Source organism: Pavona decussata, unplaced genomic scaffold, assembly GCF_977016875.1.
Source record: "Pavona decussata unplaced genomic scaffold, jaPavDecu1.1 SCAFFOLD_95, whole genome shotgun sequence".
Classification (NCBI taxonomy): Eukaryota; Metazoa; Cnidaria; class Anthozoa; order Scleractinia; family Agariciidae; genus Pavona; species Pavona decussata.
Window position 1 is genome coordinate 2,890,005 of NW_028145512.1, and position 22,085 is coordinate 2,912,089.

A 22,085-nucleotide genomic window follows, 5' to 3' on the forward strand; every position below is an offset into this window, starting at 1 on the left:
GCAGATAGGTGGCAATTTCGTTAAATCCAGAGGGCTGTGTGTTAATTGCCTCGTCGCCTGTCATTCAGCTAACTCTTGTACCAAGCAAAGATTCTGCAGAGCCACCGGGTGCAATAGTAATCATTCAAGCTACCTTCATCCTAGAAGCATGGGAGCAGCTGCTAATAAAAATGCTGGCAACCATGCACCACCTCAGCCCCAAACACCAAATCAAGAGAATGAACAGTCAGTTCTTAACGGCTATGTCGAATGACAAAATCATCATTCATCCGCTCCCAGCTTGGCATTACTTCCAGTGAAGGTCAAAGAACCAGGACGCGATTACATTATCAAAACTTATGCCTTTCTGGACAGCGGTTCCAACGTTTCTTTTTGTTCAGAAGAACTAGCCAGCCACCTGGGCCATTCAGGGCACCAAACATCGCTAGCACTAACAACTATGGAAAAGGAAGATAGTAAAGCTATCACCAGTGTCATCAGTCTTGAAGTAATGGACCTCGAGGAGGAAAATGCTGTTGAATTACCGCTTGTGTTCACAAGGCCGAAGTTACCCGTAACAGTAGAGAATGGAGCTCAGCAAGAAGATGTTGATCGTTGGCCACACCTTTAAAAAAATAAAATTAATGCAAAGGTGGGCTTGTTGGTTGGAAGCGACGCCCCTGAAATTCTTCGACCAAAGAAGGCGAGAGAAAGCTGTCGTAATGGCCCTTATGCTACAACAACGATATTTGGCTGGGTGGTCGACGGTCCTTTGGGTAGAACTCAGGACTTCGTCCAGTACACTGCCAACTTCATTAGAGCTGATGTGGAGCTTAGCAAGCAGTTCCGAAGTTACTGCAATATGGGATTTAATGATTCCGCATATGGTAGAAAACCTTCTCTGTCGCAGAATGCCAAACGTGCTCTGGAAATAATGCAAGAAACTGCAATGTTAGAGGATGGCCACTACACCATTGCGTTGCCATGGAAGGACGACCCACCGTGCCTTGAGAACAGAAGAGTCGCAGATCTCCGGCTCTGTTTGTTGAAGAAACGTCTATTGAAAGACCGCGATTTGTTAACGAAGCATAAGGCATGCATCGAAGACCTAATTCAGAAGGGTTATGCAGAGAAAGATCCACCCACTGAAATCAAAGGAAAAGCGTGGTACCTTCCCCATCAAGCTGTCTTTCATCCACCAAAATCAGAAAAGATTCACGTTGTCTTTGACTGCTGTGCCAAGTACCGTGGAAATTTGTTAAATGATAAGCTCTTACAGGGGCCGGAAATCACGAACTCACTCGTCGGTGTGCTGACTTGTTTTCGCCAAGAGTCTGTTGCCATGATGTCAGACGTCAAAGCCATGTTCCACAAAGTCAACGTGAATTCTGAAGATTGCAATGCGCTACGCTCCCTCTGGTGGCCAAATGGTGACCTAGCTTCGCAACCCGAAGGGCTTATGATGACAGTGCATTTGGTTGGAGGAGTGTCGTCACCCAGCTGCCCCAACTTCGCCCTTAGGAAAACAGCTGAAGACAATAAAGCAAGCTTCGATCCAGAAACAGTGCATACTGTGGAGCGTAATTTTTATGTTGATGACTGTTTGAAGTCTGTTGCATCAGAGGAGAGTGCTATCCTCCTTGTTAAGGATCTCACAGAGCTTCTAAGCAAGGGCAGCTTTCGTCTTACGAAATGGCTGTCGAATTCTCACAAAGTTGTAGAGTCAATTCCAGAAACTGAACGGGCAACGGTAGTCAAGAGTTTAGATTTTGATCTCCCTGTCATTGAACAAGCACTCGAAGTCCATTTGCAGGTGTCCTCAGACACTTTCAGATTCAGTATCAGTATCAAGGATAGACCGGCTACTAGAAGAGGAATCTTCTCTGTGATCAGCTCATATGTATGACCCGCTCATATTCATTGCTCCTTTTGTTCTTCCAGCTAAGATCATCCTGCAGGATCTCTGTAAGAAGAAGCTCGATTGGGACGATCATATCCCAGCAGAAGGCCTCACGTGCTGGCAGACATGGTAGAGTGAGGTACGGAAAGTAGAGCGATTCCGCGTAGATCGATGTTTCAAACCTTGCGACTTTGGTGAAGTTGCGTCATGTCAACTCCACTTCTTTTCTGATGCATCTCAATTGGCCTATGGTGCTGTAGCCTACCTAGGGATGGTCAACATGCATGGTAAAGTGCATTGTTCCTTTGTGATGGGGAAATCCAGATTAGCCCAACTGAAGCCTATCACAATACCAAGAATGGAATTGTCTGCTGCTGTGCTGTTTACCAGATTAGACCAGTTGATTTTAGAAGAAATCGAGTACACTATTGATAGCTCCGTCTTCTGGACTGACAGTATGTGTGTGTTACGCTATGTAGAGAATGACGAGAGGAGGTATCAGACCTTTGTTGTCAATCGGGTCTCTGCGATTCGCGAGCAATCATTGCCATCCCTGTGGAGGTACGTCGACACAAAGTTAAACCCTGCAGATGACGCCTCATGAGGAATATCCGCTGATGATATTATTCAGTATACATGCTGGACTAAAGCTCCTGCCTTTCTTTGGCACGATGAAGCAACTTGGCCTAAGCTCCCAGCCGCCATGATTCGAGACCAGGTGGAGAACTTCGACCCAGAAGTCGTCAAAGCTTCTTTTGTTGGATTGGCTCACCCTAGTGTAATACAGATGGGCGAAGTTTTTGAGAGATTCTCCTGCTCTGCTGGTACAAGCTAAAGAAGTTTGTAGCCTGGATTCTACGATTTAAAATTGGTACCTGAGATGCGGTTACTAGAAGAAGGCAAGAAGGAGACCCATCACACCAAACTGACAAGAAAGTCAGACCGTTGGATGTTGAAGAGATGGAGAATGCTGAAAGAGCAATAATCTAAGTAGTGCAAGCTCAAAGGTTCAATGATGAGCTTTCATCCCTTAAGGGAGCAAAGAGAGAAATCAAGAAGTCAAGCAGTATTGTCAAAGTTGACCCAGTCCTTGTCGACGGCTTTCTGTGTGTTGGTGGTCACCTACAGAATTCGCCAATTCAGGAAAGGCACAAGCATCCTGCTATATTGCCCAAGGATCACCATGTCTCCCTCCTTATCGTGCACTACTACCACTCAATCAGCAGTCATTCTGGGCTTGAGCACACCCTCTCCTTGACCTGAGAGAAATATTGGGTTACCCAAGCAAGAGATTTGCTGCGCCTCCTGTGTTGATTGCAGAAAAAAACAAGCAGCGTGGGTCAGCAGAAAAATGGCCATCTTACCTGCTGACAGAGTTGCCCCGTCAGAGCCCCCTTTCAGCTATGTTGTTGGAGATTGTTTTGGACCACTGGAAGTGCCACGAGGAAGAAGTACTGTAAAGATATATGGTGTATTGTTCACCTACATGATGGTACGAGCCATTCATGTTGACATTATTCACAGTTTGGATACAGACTCTTTCCTGAACGCGTTGAGGCGGGTTATCGCAAGGATGGGACAGCCAAAGCAGATCCGGTCCGACAATGGTAGCAGTTTCGTAAGGGGTGAGAAAGACCTGCAAGAGGCAGTATGCGAATGGATTCAAGCTTTCCTCCTCGCGAAGAATATAAAGTGGATTTTTAACCCGCCCGCTGGCTCCCATCATGGAGGTGTATGGGAGTGCTGTATCCATACCGTACTGAAGGCAATGAAAGCTCTTCTCAAGGAGCAGCCCTTAGATGACGAAGGCCTCACCACGCTAATGTGTGAAGCAGAAGCGATCATAAATGGACGGCCTTTCACTTAGTGTCAGACGACCCAAGAGACCCCGAGGCTCTGACTCCTAACCACCTCCTGCTTCTGCGTTCGGGACCTACTCTCGCCCCAGGTGTATTCTCCAAAGATGATTGCTATTCCCGGTGCAGATGGCGCCACACTCAGTACATGGCAGACGTGTTTTGGCGACGGTGGATGCGTGAGTATCTTCCCACGTTTCAAGAGAGACAAAAGTGGAACCACTTAAGCAGGAATTTTTACAGTTGGCAATGTTGTTCTTTTGCTAGATGAGAATCTACTGCGAAGCTCCTGGCCTCTAGGGCGTATCCTAGAAGTGTTTCCCAACCAGAATGATGGCCTAGTACGGAGTGTAAAAGTGAAGACGAGGACATCTGTTCTTGTGCGTCCTATTGACAAGATTGTGCTGTTAGAGGCTGCCTGAACATGAAACTTTGGAGAACTTTGCATGCATTTTGACATTTAGTTTATGTCTAGTTCATAACTATTGACGGAACGTTTCAAACCTTGTGGTTTGTATTTAAGTTAAAGGCTACAAGTTGTTTCTGCCTTAAAAGGGGCCGGAATGTTAGTTTTGAAATGCCTCTTTTGTTTTTGTACATTTCCTGTGTTTGCTCCTTTGCGTGTTACTGTTCATTTGTTTCATTTCAAATTGACACGTGATGCAATAGTTGTCACTTTGGTCATTCCATAATTCAGTCTATTACGTAGGGTCATGTTTCCATTCGACTGCCACGTGTGGAGAGCATATTACTGTAACACAGTCGCTACTCGCTAGCTAGAATTCGCTACTGCTTTTTACGTTTTGAGGTGCTACAATTACCTATTTCAAGGAGGTAGACCAAAGTAAGTTACTTATATTGTTTATGCTCGGTTTATTCTATTATTTCATTTATCATTTGTCCATTTCTTGCAAAGATTTCTGTTTTGTTGTTTAAATGGTTAGTTAACCAATTAGATCAATTACATAAGTATCGATTTCGTTTTTGTTGCTTTTAGTTCGAACTACAACCACAACCGCAATCACAATCATTGCCACAGCCACACATACGCATTTCAGCAATCGCTTCCACAGTTACGATGGTATCGCTACAGTTCTGAAAGGTTATCAAGTATTTGTGATGCTATCTTCGTCAACTGTGATTCATTAGAGACATTAGAGATTGGAACTTTGATCTCTGTTGTTGTGCGTTTGTATTAATACGCTCCGTAACCTTAGCTACTTCTATCCTGTGACCTGCAAAGGTCACATATACCAACTTTATACTAACAGATATATTTCTTTAATCTGTTCTTGTCTTGGGCTTCTTGTTTTGTTTTTAATCACATCGGAAAAAAAAAGAGAGGAAGGATGTGAGATTATTATGTAACGATGGCCCAAGATGGTCTCTGGACGTGATCTGACCTTGCATGCCCATAGTGTAGGAAATCTGAGAATAAAGGCATAAAACACTGCTTCTTGAACAACAGATGCTCACGCCTCCGGCGGTCACTTCATTGCCCCCCTGTTACGAACAGGCTAGCTACAGCCTTGATTTTGTTGTAAAAAGTGGTATGTCATAGGAAGTGTACTTAGGAACCATCAAGAAAGGGAATAGGCAACCGTACATGTACTTCCCAAACCACTACCAACAGTGATCAGGAGAGAATCGAAGACAACACACACGAAGACCTTTTACAATTGCTGCTGAGAAAGGATCGCAAAGATTCTATCAAGCTAGCCAATGAAGATAGGGTTTTCCATCGTTTTTGTATGGTTTTACACAGTAAGCAATTGCAATGCTGCACCTAACAAGTACAGGTTATAGATTTGAAAATCATCAATGAGTACAATTTTTGTCAATTTTATTTTATTATTATTTTTGTCAAGGTCTTATGAACCAATAATAAGAGCTCTGGTGATCACACCTTTGCCTGCTTTGGGCCATTCCTTTTGAACAAACTTTCTTTGGAAATACGGGCCAGTCCAAATGTTACTGTTTTTAAATCTAAGGTCAAATGATACCATTTTATTACACATATTTTTACTTTTGAGGTAAGCATTGTGCAAAGCGCTTTAAAACATTTTTATAATGTTAGCACTATATAAATTTAATTTATTATTACAATTTATTATTAATTCTTGATACAACATTTCCATGCATTTGAGGAGCTGTGTGCCTCAAAAATCAATTCCATTGCAATGAGTTCAAGGTTGAATAATTTTTTTTTCAACAGACTGATGGGACTAACAATGGAATTAAAATTATAGGGGAGATGTATCCCCATTCTGCACAAGCTATCATCTAGAGACAATGTGGCATTTAAATTCCCTCCTAATTCCTTGGTTTTTTTTCCTGGGACTGAAGATGGCATTGAAGTTGTCCTGTGATGGGACTGAAGAGAGCATTGAACTTTATGCTGCTTTTATTTACAATGAGAAGTCACTGTTGGAAAAACGAATTCAAAGACTACGGCCCTGAAAACGTAGCAATGAATAAACTTAATTATAATTTATTTATCGTTACCACAAAGGTAAGCCAATTTGCACAAATTCAAAAACATTTCATATCTTTGAATTTTATGGATTTTGTACACAAATCTACCTTTCTAGAATACAAAAGTCTAATACCTTCAAAGAAAATAACTCCATGATAAAAGTGAGCCATTTAGTTCATCTTTGCTGAAAGCTGGTTTCTTAGCACACGACTAATGTTTGCCTGGGTCAAATTAATTATTTTCATCAAAGTAAATAAGTATGGTTTGGGCAAGATAAACCGTTCTCCAAAAAAAAAAACAATTATTAACTAAAAATACATTCAAACAGCAACTTACGAATGGGAAAACATCCTCCATTCAGACAATTAAAAAAGTTGTTTAAAAGAAAAATTCATATAGTTGCTCACATACCAATCAGCTTTGCACTGGAGGAAAATGGCCAACACCAGTTTGACACAAAGAACTGGACGTTTTCCCAGGCTAATACATGTACATAAATTTGAGAAAATTAGGTAAGCCAAAATCAGTGTTTAGCCAATATAGAGTTAAGGCTAGATGAAATCCAAAGCAACCTCAAGCAACTTGAAAGTACTGAGTCAGCTGCATTTTATCAACAAGACACTAAGCAATTAATTCAGGAAATAGCAGGCAATGACACTAAAGAACTGCAACAACTGTTAAAACTTCGTTTCTCCAACTGGGAAACATTGCCAAATGATGCTTTCGGAAAAGCCTTAATGCCTGATAGTATATTCTTGCCTAAAAGGCAAACTGACCTTGAAGCTAGAAAAGTCACTGGTGATGGTAACTGTCTTTATCACTCCATTTCTCTTATTCTTCTAGGCCACAAAATTCTCCATCTATTGTCTAGGCTACTCACTACAATTGAGCTCTTTTTGCATCCTTCTTTTTATGCAGAACATCCTGATTTCCTTCCTCTCCTTTTGTTGTGTGATATCTCAGAAGACATAGTGTTTACACTTTGCCTTTCTAACACTGGAACAAAGATATGGGAAGACACAAAATCCAGAGAAGATGCAGAGCAGGCACATGGAGTGTTATGATGCACCTGATGGTACTGGCCACTCTCGTTGGGAGACCAATTTCTTGCAGTCACTTTTCCATGGGGAAATCTCACTCCAAGAATACTGTACTGATGCTAGTCCAGCAATGATACTTTGGTCAAGAGATGGGAGTAGTAACACCAGCCTATCTGGTTGGTATCAGCCTAACCACTTTGTTCCTCCTGTTAGAAGTCACTGTGGTGCTACCAATCTTTGTGAAAAGAAGCCTTCTAAAGTGCAGCCCAGCAGAGCAAAGGATGCAGATGGACCCCTGGAAAAGGAGTATGAAAAGAAAAGAAAAAGGGAGTTCAAAGTACACTAGAAGGAGACATATCCATGGCTTGAACATGATGCCATTTAAGATGTACATGTTATGTTCTGCAAGGTGTGCAGAGAGTACACAAAACTGGCAGACACCACAAGCCCACTTCACAATTTAAGCACTGGTGGTATTGGTAAATACAGAAAACGTGAAATCTCAGAGTAGATCAGCACACCATCTCAACCAGGGTAAGGCTGTTGAGCCACTTCCTAATTTGATGAAAACTGCTCTCACTAAAGTTGATTGAGAAACTGAATGCAGATTACACAGGCTTTTAATGCTACCTTCTCTGCTGCCAGTGAAAGCTTGGCCTTCAGCAAATTTAAAGGACTCTGTAACTTACAGCAGAAGAATGGTCTTGATATGGGGAGCTAATGCAAACATGACAAGGCATTCAAGGATTTTGTAGAAAGCATAACAGCAGTTGAGAAGACCCAACGCCAGAAGTAAATTGAAGGATCTTGATTCCTGTGTGTATATTCAGATAGGTCAGCTGACAAAAGTATAACTTAATGCTCCTTGCAGATCTTGTGCCAGTTAAATCTGCTGATGCCACTGGAGTTACTGCTGCTATCCAGGAACATGGATGAAACAATGTTAAAGGAAAAATTGACTTGTTGTAACTTTGATGGAGCTAGCATTACGATGGAAAAAAAAAAGAAGAGTTGTAACACGTCTAGCAGAGCATCTGCACTGGCTGGGTGGTGCAAAAACAGAGATATGAACATTTAAATTCTTTGTCATCAACATAAGTGACAAATATAGAAGCCCACTTAAGATATTTTAAACATTCTCAGATGGATCCATATGTAAAAAGTAAATGCCACGAATCATTAGCTCAGGCAACCAGCTGAGAGAATCTAAAACAGTGGTTTCTGTAATATTAATTTTTGTAGCAACAGTTAACAATGCAAGTGTAGATAAGACGATCTAAGTATAACTTGGATCTAATGCCTGTGTATATCCAATAGCTTTAAGTCAAATATTTCATATCAAAACATCTTACTGTTTGATTCCCTTTTTTTCTCTTGTTCTTACAAATAATTAATGTGTATGGGCAAGTGAGGGAATGCCTTGGGAAAGTGGGGTATACTAGCCCTACTGAGTTGTTTGTAGGTAGCCCAATGATATTTGGATCTACATTTAACAGCTTTGGTGTGACGGAAGTCAAAATCGTGCATTCATTCACACAATTCACGTAAACTCTTGAAGCACTTGGCTGGCAAACCCTCACAAAATGCAGACTTCTACATCATAATGTTCTTATTTGTAAATATGTTAATGGACTGATTGATTTTGATCTCAATATTTTAAGACAGCAAGAACAATTTTCGTCTTGCCAGAGTACAAAGGAAGTATGGCATTGTATTTTATGAAGGACTTGCCAAAAGCAAGGATCAAAATCCACCAATCACCAACAACCATGGATACACAGCCAGTCGACACCAACCACTTCTGAAGAGAACAGTACATCAGTGAAACATTACGGTCCACATCACAATGACTCAATCCTGAAAAAAATGATTATTCAAACATTGTATCGTCATTTCAAACCACAGTGATTAACATCTTTCATGATATGACCATAATTGATTTTCCTGGTCAACATCTGACCTGATAAGAATGGTGATGGTGGTCAGTGGCACTTCCTTAAACTGTATAGCAAGTTGGAGCAAAGTCTGGCCATAGTCTTGTAATTCCTTTGTTCTTCCAACTGGTATGAGCGGTATGTGAGCCCCAAAGGCCCTGGTGTTATAAAGTTCAAGCTCCATGCTCACATGAACAGTACATGAATGAAATTTTGTGAAGCACATAAAACAAAAGCTAACTCAGTGTTTTTCACGGTGCTGACAGTGCAAAATTAATGAAAGGGAAAAGACATGCTTGGAGCTTACATACATGGCGCAAAAGAAGAAAGCTTTATACACGGTACCCAGAGAAAGTTGGGAAAGACAACTTTTTCGGTAAGATAAACTTACAATGATTAGATTACAATTTATAATCCACAAAGTTAAACGCTTGTTCTCCGTTTCTCTCATTTCTCTTATCACTACAGTGGTGTCATTCTAGGCATGTTAATAAGCTTACAGAGGGTAGTGTGTACCTTATCATCTGAAAGCTTCCATAAGCTTAAACTTAAGTTTAGGTTTCATGACATAGCATTGCATTTCAACCCAGTTTGGTTGTTGAACAACCGAAAAATCAACCCAGCTTGGTCGCATAAGAACAACTTACTACAAATGAAATAAGCACAGTGTCAAAAAAAAAAAACAGAACTACTGTAACAGTTCTTATCAGGACAGTAACATTAATTTATTTTTCGACAATAAAAACACCCATTGTGGGTGTCAAGTGGTACCAATTATCTATTGCTCTATGTTGCTTTGTTAGACATTTGACATCTTTCAACTAAAAACGCAAAGGCAATGACCCAGGATTCCTCCACTCTGTTTCACCTCTGCAAAAATCAGCCAAAACAAACAGACTACTGTGTGTGTTCTTTGCAGGCCTGTCCAGCAAAATTCACCAGAGTACTTGGGTTCAAAGAAAAAAAACATGAACAAGCTCTACATTACAACAAAACTGGGAGTCCCTTAAAGTTGGTGGGAGTATAAGAACAAGATGGCCAACTATTAATTAATCAAACAACCACAGTTATTCAAGTGAATGCAAGTAAGAAAAACTTTTGATTCAGTAAATCTCCACCTCATGATGAGAAAAATACTATCACAAATGATCAACTTGGAACTGTCCCAGCTGATATCAACTAAGGTGACACACATAAACTAACCTGTAACCAGGGAGTTAATGTCATAGTAGTAATAACCCCAGGGGAGTTACCACCTTAGAAAGTCACAAAGCAAAATAGTCAAATAGGAAAGTCAAAGAGGACAGTGTCATTGAGGATGACACTGGTTATTCAACAATCCATTTGTGGGCTGATATAATCACCAAAATTTAAACCCCTAAATTCTATAGTATAAAAGACATAAGAGTAAAGACCGTCTCTGGAAATACCAGAGAACAAACCCATTAAGACCCTAAGCTTCATCAAAACGAATCTGCACTCCTGCCCTGTAAGGATAAAGGCCCAGGCATATATTTCGGTGGACAGACCCACATTGGAATATACAGGTACATTATGTGTTGACCAGCCGATACAGGCACGAACAGGAACAACTTGGTAAACACAACAATCAAACTTCATTCAGGCTGTCGGGCCATGCTTTCTACACACACAACACACACTTGTCCACATGCGCAACACCGCTGACCAATTACAGCAGTTCTACCAACATCACCCCTTTTCAAAAGAAACTTTTTACGCCTTAATATGTTTTCTGGACAAAAAAAAAAAGAAAATTAATAAATTCTTAACAGGAACAAGCCATGTTGGTTAACAATCTGAGCTGTGTCTCGCTCAGCATTTTCGATGATTAACTGTTCACTGTCAAAGGTCCAGCCTCTGTGGTGGGGGATTGGTAGACCATAAGGAGACTTTTACATTGGCCTTTCAACTGGTGAAGGTGTGGATCCAACAGAACAATCAGGGGTCGGCACTGCTTCGACTGGTGTAGGAAGGGAAACAACAGGGCTGTCTGAAGTGGGCACTTCTTGCTGTCCGACAGCGGGCATGGCCTGTTGTGTAAGGTTGCTGATTAGATGAAAGCGAAGCCTCAGCAGGTCTTCGGTTGGTTCTATTCTGTCAACCAATCCCATTGGCGTTTTAATGAGGTATGAGCGTGGTCTCACCTCATTTAAGACCTCTCCAAAGTTCCACCTTTCACCCCGGTGATAATCATTGGGTTTGCTATAAACAAATTGCCCAGGAACTATTGGCGCTAGCTCCTTACTCGCAGTTTTGTTAAAGTAGGATTTTGCTTTAGTTCTTCTGTCAAGATGCTCATTGCGCACCACCGTCACTGGTGGCACAGACTTTGAGAAATAACTGACAGTTCATAGTCACGTGATTTGGACCACATGCTTTTGCAAGCTAGCTAGGTTTCAGTTTCTCATTACAATCTTGTATGATTCTCACATAGTTATGGTGGAATTTGAATCGATTATACAAGTTAAAACTGGTGCTGGACAAACTCTAAATAGTTGACATGGCACCCAACGTGGGGCGGTAAACACACAATCGACGAAATAAGCGAGGAATTAGCGCAGTCTCGTGCTTAACGTGGTGGTAATTGAACTGTATTGATGAAGCTTGCGAACGAAGCACATGGTTTGCTGAAAGACAAGATCTTGAATCAACCACGATTGAAAACTATGGCTGAATCGTTAGTAGAGAAGTTGGAAATTGTGAAATCCCTCGACGAAGCGATTGTTGAAACGTGTAAGGTCGAAGACATCAAACTCAAAATAGAAGAATCGTACGAAATTAACGAAAGAGCGTTAGAAATACGACAAAGGATCATGGATGTGATACCCGCTGTCAAGACAGGCCCCGACAAGTCCAATAACAAGGAAATTTGTGGAAATAATGTGCATTGGTGTCTCTTGAATTGCCTCCTATTTCTGGAGATCAACACACAAATGAAACGTTAAATTTGGATTCTGGAAATCCCCAAGTCATGTACCGGCACGCTTGAATGCTAACACAGTACATGCTGGAACCACGCAATTGTTGGGGAGCTCAAATGCGACTGTAGTACATCCTGCAAACACACAATCATTGGGGAGCACTGATGATGCAGGTATGGTTCAACAAACTAACTTTAGCTCGTTAGCTAATCCAAAGGCAAAGTTACCAAAGCTCGTTCTACAAAAGTTTAGAGGTGAAATTACTCAATTCCATTGACGTGAATCCTTATCTAAGCCTGATCGATAAATTCAATCATTTGCTCTTGTTGTTGGAAGGCCAAGCACGTGCACTATACAAGGATTGACTCAAACAGACGCAAATTATCAATCAGCTATTGAAATTTTGAAGAATCGTTTTGGAAGGCCCCAGAGCACAATTTCAACCCACATGGATGAGTTGCTGAAAATTCCTGGGTGTACTAGCTACAAGGCTTCACAGCTCAGATTCGTGTATGACAAGATTAGTGAAATGTGCGCGGTCTGGAGTCCCTTGGTGTCAGTTCTAGCCAGTATGGAAGCTTGTTTATTCCCGATGAGTTTTGTTAACCGTTCAATTCAATTTCCATGTTCATCACAGTTTTCTCTGTTGCTACTAGGCCTATTGGAAGACCCAATCGCATTCACCATTTTATGCTATACACCTACTATTCAATCGCTTTCAGCACCCTACACCCTGACACATCTCCCTCGCTTCTCCCAAGCTATTTTCAACTTAAATCATGTCAGCCAAAGCACATCTCCAACTGCACTTCCTAACCATTGGTTACTGGTAGTATCTTTAGATATAAAGTCATTGTAATAAACAAGTTCATTGTGAACATTAGCCACGGATATTGCAATTTTGTCACTAATTTTAAAGAAACTATTTCAAGTTTGTTCCAGACATAAAACATACCATTTGATACTAAAAGAAGCCGACCCATTAGGGCTTTGACTGTCACTGAAACTGTGGTCTGCAGTCCACGTGAAATGTATTTGGTGCTCCATCTTACAAACAATAGTTATCCCCTTATGGTATTCTGGTTATTTACACAGCTATACTTTACGTAATTACATGCATGTTTCTAAAGGTAGTGAACACTGTTTACAAGAGAGCTATGTTGTCATGATTTTTGAAGTACTCAAAAAGACTTTTCATCGAAGGGCACCTGTTGCTACTGTTTTTGTAAACACCTGAGCAGTAAAAAAAATTTCAAGTGAAATCTTAATGAAGTCAATTTCAAGCCTCTTATGAGCAATTTGTGAATGCAGAGGATATATTAATATATAAATGTGATTGTTGCAGTTGGGCATCATCTTTCTATTTTGCACTTATTTTTTGTTAAATGCACGACATTTATAATAGGATAATTGGAGAAGTAATGCATTTCGTTTTGTGGCTATCAATAAACAGATACAACTAGTTGATGGTTGTTTAACGAGGCAATTTTTTCATTAAATGAAAGGTCAATGTTTATTAACTATTTTGTAAGAATACCAACATATCCTGCAGATTTGGCTGATAAAGAATAAATATGGAATTAGTTTCATTATAATGATCATCACGTAAATCGAATGCAAATCAAGGATTTTGGCCGTAACTCAATGATTAACAATGACGTCAAGCTTGAAATAAATTATTTTGCTCTGTTGCTAAAAAATGTTTCCAACCAAAAATATTGAGCTCTACACTTCCAAATACGAATAAGAAGATTCATTTCATGAAATAAGCAAGTTGACAAGCTGATCTAAACAGCATTTCCCCGCATTTCAAGACTAAGAATTTGCCCAATTGCATGCATCAACTCTTTGCCTTCAATTTGGAGCTGACGGACCAAACTAGTCTCTCCACTATACATTTTATCCAGGGCCCAGTTTTTCAAAGCCTGATTAAGCTAATCCTGGGTTAACGTGAACTTTGATTCGAGTTTAATTACTAACGAATAAAGTTTTGCCAAAAGATTCTTGTCCCTCAGTTTTTACATCGTCTTTTCGTTACTATTAGCTTACAATTAGCTTTTAAGAACCTTCTTAGGTAGCGTGCTGAAAACCTTGGTTAACTTTTAATCGTGGATGTGTTAACTGGCTTTCGAACAACTGGGCCCAGATCATTATTGCCTTCTGAAATAATGTTAAGCAGCTCTCCTGGATCATAAGTGACGGATGTCTCAGTTGAAATTATAGTAAGTAAAGTTTCCACACATACCAATAAACACACCCAGTAATCAATGGACAGAGTGTGAGCTCACAATTTACCGGTAATGAAAGGCTCCTGTAAGCCAACTCATGAATGGAGAAGGGAATAGTGGTAACTGTAAGCCAGTACTCGCATCAAACTACACAGCAACTACGGATTCATGAATGACATGCGGGACTGAAGTGTGAGCTGAGAGGTATAAAACGTGGTTGCATTGTGTTTGGTTGGCCAAGGACTCGAAATATAGATCATTTTTAACAAGAAAGCCATAAAGGCTTAATAAGGGGCCGTTCCCCTCAGCAGGATTGAGGTCCTTGAATAGTTTTCTTTTGGAGTGCTTGGCTTTCACAGACGAAAAAGAAACAAAAATATTCAGTTTCATTACATGGGTAGGTTTAGACAATAACAACAACATTTCTTAACTCACACTTTAAATAGTTACAGAGGATCGTTATATGCATCATAGGTTACTTAAGGACGGTGCCTACTAATACCAAAGTATTTTTGTCCGGTTTCTGACTATGCGGGAAAAGCAGATCTTAGCAAGGGCTATTGGAATCCAAAAAGAAAATTGGGGGTAACCATGCATTTTTCAGAGATAACTAAGCAATAATATCTCTAAAAAGTGCCAAAATATAAAGCAATGTATGGGATTTTTTCCTAAATTGAAGCTTCATTATCTCTGAAAAATGCATGGTTATCCCCAATTTTCTTATGAGATACCAAAAGCATTTGCTAAGTTCTGCTTTCTCCGTATAGTTTTAAACCGCGCAAAAATATTCCTGTATTAGTAGGCACCACCCATAGGAAACCCGAGTATCTCGAGATGCGCAGAACGTATGCGCAGTAACAATAGTAGGCACCATCCTTAAAGAGAATAATAAGAAAAGTAATTTAGGTAATTGGAGCCTAGGGGCTAAAGGAACCGTAAGGTTTTTGAGTTAACCTCTAGTAACTATTTACAATTAATTTTGATAAAAAAGGAGCAACGAAGGAGAAAGAAATCAGACCCAGTTAATAATGCTTAATAATATTATAATTTAAAAGTGTTTTTACGCAATTCCTAAGAGTATTGTTTAAACAGCAGATACAGTCAACTCTCTCGTAAGCCCTTGGATCAGGACAAAGCGGTCACTTACGAAAGGTGGTCGCTTATGGGAAAGGTCAACAAAATAAGCCTAATACTAGATTGATTAATTAATTACATTAAGATATTACCTTAGCAGCTTCTGATGAAACTTTGTATAACATTTTGGAACAGATTCCCCTTTACCTACAGATTCAATTATAGCCATCTCCTCTGTCTGTAAACTGTTATTATCTGTCAGCAGTCAGGGGTAGCGTCATTAAAAACTGAACTTTTGCCGGGTCCGACAAATACTGAACCCAAATGCCCGGAACAGGCTGAAAATTTTACTGGGCAAGTGTTCTGTTTCTCTAAGAAGCCTGCCAAGCCGTGGTGGTTTACTGACAAGTTATTTTGTGTAAATTGCTGAAATCTATGCAATGTTTACCTTTTGCAATAAAAACTTGAGGCATTTTGGCGTACAATACAGACCTTTTTGTGGACATGTCGTCAAGTTTCCTTCTGTGTTTTTATTGGTTTCAATCGCCATTTTTACGTGCTCCGTAACTTTCAGACCCAGTTTTTCCCAGTACAGGCCAAAAGGCCAGGCCACTATTCCCCTAACAATGTGGCCTTCCACCATTATCGTGCGATCATGGATAACTTTGTCACGAAATGACCAAAGCCCGTTGCCGATAACACAAGCGCCAAAAAAAGAAAAACGCAAAATGGAAGACAAGATAAGACAATAAGGAGTACAACTTCAAAAGATGCACAAAAGGGTATTCCAAACGAGGTGGCTTCAGGAATTTCCTTGGCTAATGGTGGATGCCGAACGCAGCGGAATTTATTGTCTGTATATTCTACAAATGAGACAGATAGCGACCTTCATCGTAAAGAAAAATGTTTTACCTAAGTCATAGAGTCAACATGTTGTTGCAAATAGAGAAAGATGTTGCAGTTACCTGCAATTTTGCTTTTGGTACAAATATATTGGAATATTGTACTTTGTTCACTCTTTTACTTTGCAAATTATAGGAATTGATTTTGCTAGACTTTCTTCCATCATGCTATATATTGGACAACCAGGTCCTCCTGCTGGGCAAGTGCTTTTTGCCTCCCACTTGCCCAGGGACAAGTTTTGTCAAAAATATTTGTCAGACCCTGTTTCGTCACTTCTTAGTAATGATTTACTAATAATCATACATGATTATGTTGGGTGGTCACTCACTGCTGACAGAAAACAAAAGAATATGTGTAATTTCTGGCCTAAGAAGTGGTCGCGGTCCCTTAAGAAATTTGAGTGGTGGTTGCTTACGAGAGAGCTCTTAAGGTAGTATTTAACTGAGGAAGAAAACGGTTGTTTATGAAGTGGTTGCTTACGGAAGGTGGTCGCTTAGGAGAAGTGGTCGCAATGAGAGAGTCGACTGTATTGTGTTACCTCTTTGGCAAAAGAAAATCTACCAAGATCTTTCAAGTGATGAAGGATATCATGCCAGAGGTCAATCGCCTGATAGGCAAACATTTGTTTCCCAGTGTTGGTCCGAATATGTGGTTTGCAGAAATTTTGCTTTGATGCGTACCTTGTCAGTTGTGTTGTATGTATGTCGGCTCTAGGCATATTGGAGCGCGACCTTCCGCAAAAAAACACAACGCACCACAACACTGCTCCACAAATCCCTGAGGATGACTTGATTAGTCGATAACGTTTGGTTTTTTAATATCTTTTTTAACTTTTTAGCCTTGTAAATAGTATTGTAAATCTTGATCTGCCTGAGCAGCTTTCAATGGTGCTTTTCTCCCCAAAATAAAAATGTAAGAAGACTATATGCATGGGTGGAGTGTTCTTTAGGCTATTTCTTTTAATTCCGAACTATAAAAAAATGTATATCTATAATTGAAGTAGGAGAGAAACTTAAGCAAACTGTGAGAAAATGCCATTTTTGAAAGTTTATGACCCATCGATGGAACAATGGACCGACCCAGCAAGTGGCATTTTCCCAGATTGTGATAACTTGTTCACTGAGCATGCTTACATTCACAAGTAAAAGAGGTGAGTGAGCAATTAGGACATCTCCCTTGTATACGCCCATGGATGTCACCTTACAGGCAGCTAAATTTATAGCTGCCTGATTCAGCCTATATTTGACTAAAGTCAACTCTTGCCTTGTAGACACCCTTCTGTTAAGGTCAGGAGCTAGTTCCCTTGGCCAAAAGAAACTACAAAGGAATGAATGGAAATACATGTAACTCTCGCTGTTACGGACATCAAATGACGATCCTGAAAGTGTACTCTATAACAAGAGTTGATTGTACATGGGTACTGTATGGGGCGAGCTCTCAGTCAACTGCAGTGTGAGTCTGCAGCAGTTACAGAACTGTGCTGCTCATATCATCCTGTGTAAGGAAACTTCCAAAGAAGGGTGTGAAATTTTAAAGTGCCCCTAACCCTTCAATTTGTTTTCTTTTGGTAGATTTCCATATCTTTCAAGAACTCAATTTCACATACATACATACATACATACATACATACATTGAATCCTTTTTTTTTTTTACGAGCGCAGAAGTGAAGGCAGTCTTGTCGATATTTTCACCTATCGTTCGCATTAGTCCCCCACTTGGCCAAATGTGTCCAAATATGGAGCGTGACGTAAGAAAAGGACATCGCGCAAAAATATCCGAAGATTCACGGTGATGCTTCAATTGTAAATAGAGAAAATGGTTGAAAAATGTGTGGTTTTTAAATGCAGCAACTCTCGAAAATTATGTAGAGAAAGGAATCAGCATGCCGAAGATTCCTTCTGATAACGATCCTAGGCCGTTGTGCTTTGGAATGGTCTCCTTTTCTTACCTCACAGCTTCTTATTGGCTTGTTCCTAATGTGCCCACGAGACAAAAATTTGTCCAGCGGGGCTTAAAGCGCGCAAAAAAATTAAAATTTCAGTAACTTTTAGCGCTCGTAAAAAAAGGATTCAATACTTCTAAAACAAAATTTCGAAATTGAGTTCTTCACAGATATGGAAATCTACCAAAAGAAAACAAATTGAAGGGTTAGGGGCACTTTAAACTGGGTTGATCTAGCCACCAGTCAGCAGATGCATAAATATAAATGCTTGTACCATTTAGCTCTGACCTGGATATCCAAGCCAACAGTTTGCAAGAAATTCTAGTATTTACACTTTGCATGAGGATGAGTCTTGTTAAGTGTACCTTCACATTTTCTGGGTCTTAAATTTTTAACTCTCTACCATCTGGCCTACACTCCCATCCTTTAAGAATCTCCTCAAATCTTTCCTTTAGGTTAATAGTAATACATAGCTGGCTTTTAGCTTTTCTGTACAGTGGCATATAACTAAGGAATTATATTTTATACTTTGTGCATTTAACTGTGATATTCTTCACTAATAAAAGTTTAGTATTGTAAATAGTTTTCTTTTTTTTTATTGATCACTGTAAATTCTGTTATGCAGGGCCCTGCTGGCATTCCAGCCTCATTGCTGACTGTGACTCCCCGCCTAATTATTTCAGTGTTTTTTAGTAAACACAGTGCTGGCAAATGAAGATTATGTCAATATAATCACAAATAATGCAGAGATGATTTACACCTGAACATCAAAAATCTGGATAGCTACAGAAACTTATAGTTTTGGAGTTCAAGCTACTGGCATTTTCCATCACAATATGGCTATTAATCAAAAAGGGCAAGGAGGCTCGCAATAGTTTCCTGACCTGGAGTGGACCTTTTGAAATCAAAATGTTGCATAGAAGGCAAGCTTTGATTTCCCTAACACTACATCTCCACTTCAACCCATGATGAAAGTTTACTTCTCCATTGGTTTCCAAGCAACAGATGTTACCATAGCTAGAGTAATCAATAGCCCTTCTTTTTAATCAATGTCAATTATCTCAAAATCTAGTCACACTCTAAAACAAAACTTTACAAAAAACATTAAAAGATGCCAGGTCAAGTGCAGAATAGTTTTGAAGCCAAGTACTTTTAGCAGAGTCTGAATTCAGCAGGGAAAATTTTTATTACCACAGTGCTACAAAAAATGGATTCAACAATTTAAAAATTTATCACTGGGCACAAAGAAATTAATTCCAAATGTGGACTCTGCTATTCAATATCTTTGTTTCCAATGTGATAAGAAATTTGGGCTTCTAATTAATAGTTAATTCAAGGAAACAATGGTGAGTCACAGCATCACTCGAGCATGAAACTGCAAAAAAAAATGTATCACCCAACTTCAAAGGGTTTTCATTCTTACACATCTTTAGCAACATCTCCAGAAATTATTCAACTTGTGTAAACGATACACACTCAATTAGAACAAACAAAAGAGTACATGTATGTGAATACTAATTGGAGCACTAAATGTGGGTGCACAATTAAAACTGTGCTGAAATTGTCATGAGTACAGACACTTTAAATTCATTTATACCTTACAAAATAGCCAATTTACTTCAGAAAATAATAAGTGAGTAAGATCTTCCAGGTAAAAGATGGCAAAAAGCAGTGGTGTCTGTGACAATATCATATGACTGCTATTATCCAATGAATTACTTAGCTTTCATGTGCTTGAGGTCTGAGGTTTTAGGACCAATGTTTACTTCCATTAACTACTGCATTAAGTGTGTTGAGTTATCATAAGACTGTGGTGCCTTGAACTACATGGTAGATGATAACATTACATTGTTGTTTGTGTGCTAAGAGTAGCTTCTTCGTGAATTTCGGTGGTTTGGGCCACAAAAATATGAGCAAAGGCATTATTTACCCCCTAGCTATAGGAGATGGACAACGTTGAATGTTTGGAGATATCGAACCAATTAGATTGAGTAAACATGATGACATGATCTGGTCAGAGCATTCTAAATAGCTCTTCTATATCTGTACCACCTCACTTACATTTGTTGGAAAGATTTCCGAACAGCTCCATACATTAAGAAGGTTAGTGTGACAGTGATGCATGTATAATTATTATACATGCGTCACTGTCACACTAACCTTCCTACACAAAGAACGAGCATGAATAGAGTTTCGCAAAATGTATACCTAATTAATGTATGGGGCCGTGCGGAAATCTTGCCAAAATTATTGATGGTTTGCATGTGACATCATGGCAGCCATGTTGGTGGTCAGAAACAATAAGATTTGTCTACTCTGGGAGTTAACTCCATTTTTATGCAAACTATGTGAGCAGATTTTCTTTTGTTGTGTCCACCAACATGCCCTGGTATTCTATTCTTCTTCCTCTAGCTTATTTAAGGCATAGTTTTCAGTAAATTCAATAGCTAATCCGATCCAAGAAGGAGCATGAAAACCAGACATGAACTAGACCTACATACACAAAACGAAAAGTTTTCCAAAAGGAAAGAAAGCAAATGGAAACATAAGGAGCCTTTTAAAAAGCACCACCCCGAGCGCGAGGAATACTTTACCTTTTTGCATCCATTTTGAGTTCACATGCATAAATAAACATGGCGTGCGCATGCAGCATGATTCCACATATTATTATCCCAAAGGAAGCAATATTCGAACCTACAAATATTTAACTACACAGATGGATTTTTGTGCATGAAAAAGTCTGCAACTGACTTACCGTTTGGGTAGTTTCAGTCCGCGTTTCTGTGCAACAGACAAAACACAAAACACTTCTTCTGTTTCCCGACTCCGCGCGGAAATCGCGCGCGCGGAGCACCATGGGTAAGAATATACATGTATGGGGTGCCGTCCAAAATTTTCGCAAATTTCTTTTTAAGTCATCGATAGCAGTTCGGTCAAAGACCAGCAACTATGGCGTTTCATTGCGGACAAAAATCCCCTCCCTAACCAAAAGAAGTGACTTACTTGGAGAAATAAGCAATGAAATTAAAAAAATGAGGTCGATGAATTGAAAATTTTACTTCAAAAAAAATTAATAATAGTCCACAAGTTAAGAAAAAATTTAGATCGAAGTCTAAAAATTGAGTCGAGTTTCTAAAAAATATGTCTGACGCAAAAAGTCAGTCAACCGGAAAATCAACACCGAATTAAAAAAAAAATTGTCGAGAGGAAGCGGAAACTGATTTGCGCCTCAACCGGATGTAAGGAGCATATCCTTTTCTGGTTTTACAGGAAGTGATGTGCTATGCATACGGGAATGTGAAATTCTTCGCGCGAGAATTCCTCAAAGCAGCAAACACGGCCGGTAACTCGCAATCTGCGAGTTCTGTGCAAGAAAGTGTTGACAGGCCAACGCGACTCCTGCAGTTCGCAAAGGAATTTCTGATAGAGCCTTCAAAAGTACCTTAGCTCTGCTTAATGATTTTCATCTTAATGATGAAGGGAAAAACTCAAATATATTGAATGGAGGTTTTCTTAATGATCATTCTGAGCCGTTAGGAGAAGTTTTTCACGTGCCATTGGGTATGCTAGCTCTGTGCCATTTGTTTACCGACTCGGATCAACTGCAAGATTATAGATATCACAGCGCTAATTAAATGCTATCTATGAAGACATAGGATCCGTGGATTTCATAACTCGTGATTCATGCTTTTCTGCAGTGAGATTGCAGGATGTTCGTTTATCACGTATATGAGAGTGTAGCAGATCTGCGTCTTTGCAAAAATGATCAATGTTGTCTCTCGCTGTCGAGAGCTTTGGCCTCTTGTCGCTT

General features: G+C 39.8%; 1 long non-coding RNA gene and 1 pseudogene across 1 annotated transcript; one reads left to right on the forward strand and one right to left on the reverse strand.

The window, feature by feature from the left end:
- Positions 1-22,085, forward strand: part of LOC146473152 (uncharacterized) — a 489,085-nt pseudogene that overhangs the window by 43,597 nt on the left and 423,403 nt on the right.
- Positions 5,739-21,105, reverse strand: LOC146473155 (uncharacterized). The gene is made up of 4 exons (XR_014866476.1): positions 21,030-21,105; positions 9,048-9,108; positions 8,270-8,294; positions 5,739-8,210 (listed from the first exon to the last, which is right to left on the reverse strand). It is a non-coding gene; the product is annotated as an uncharacterized LOC146473155 (long non-coding RNA).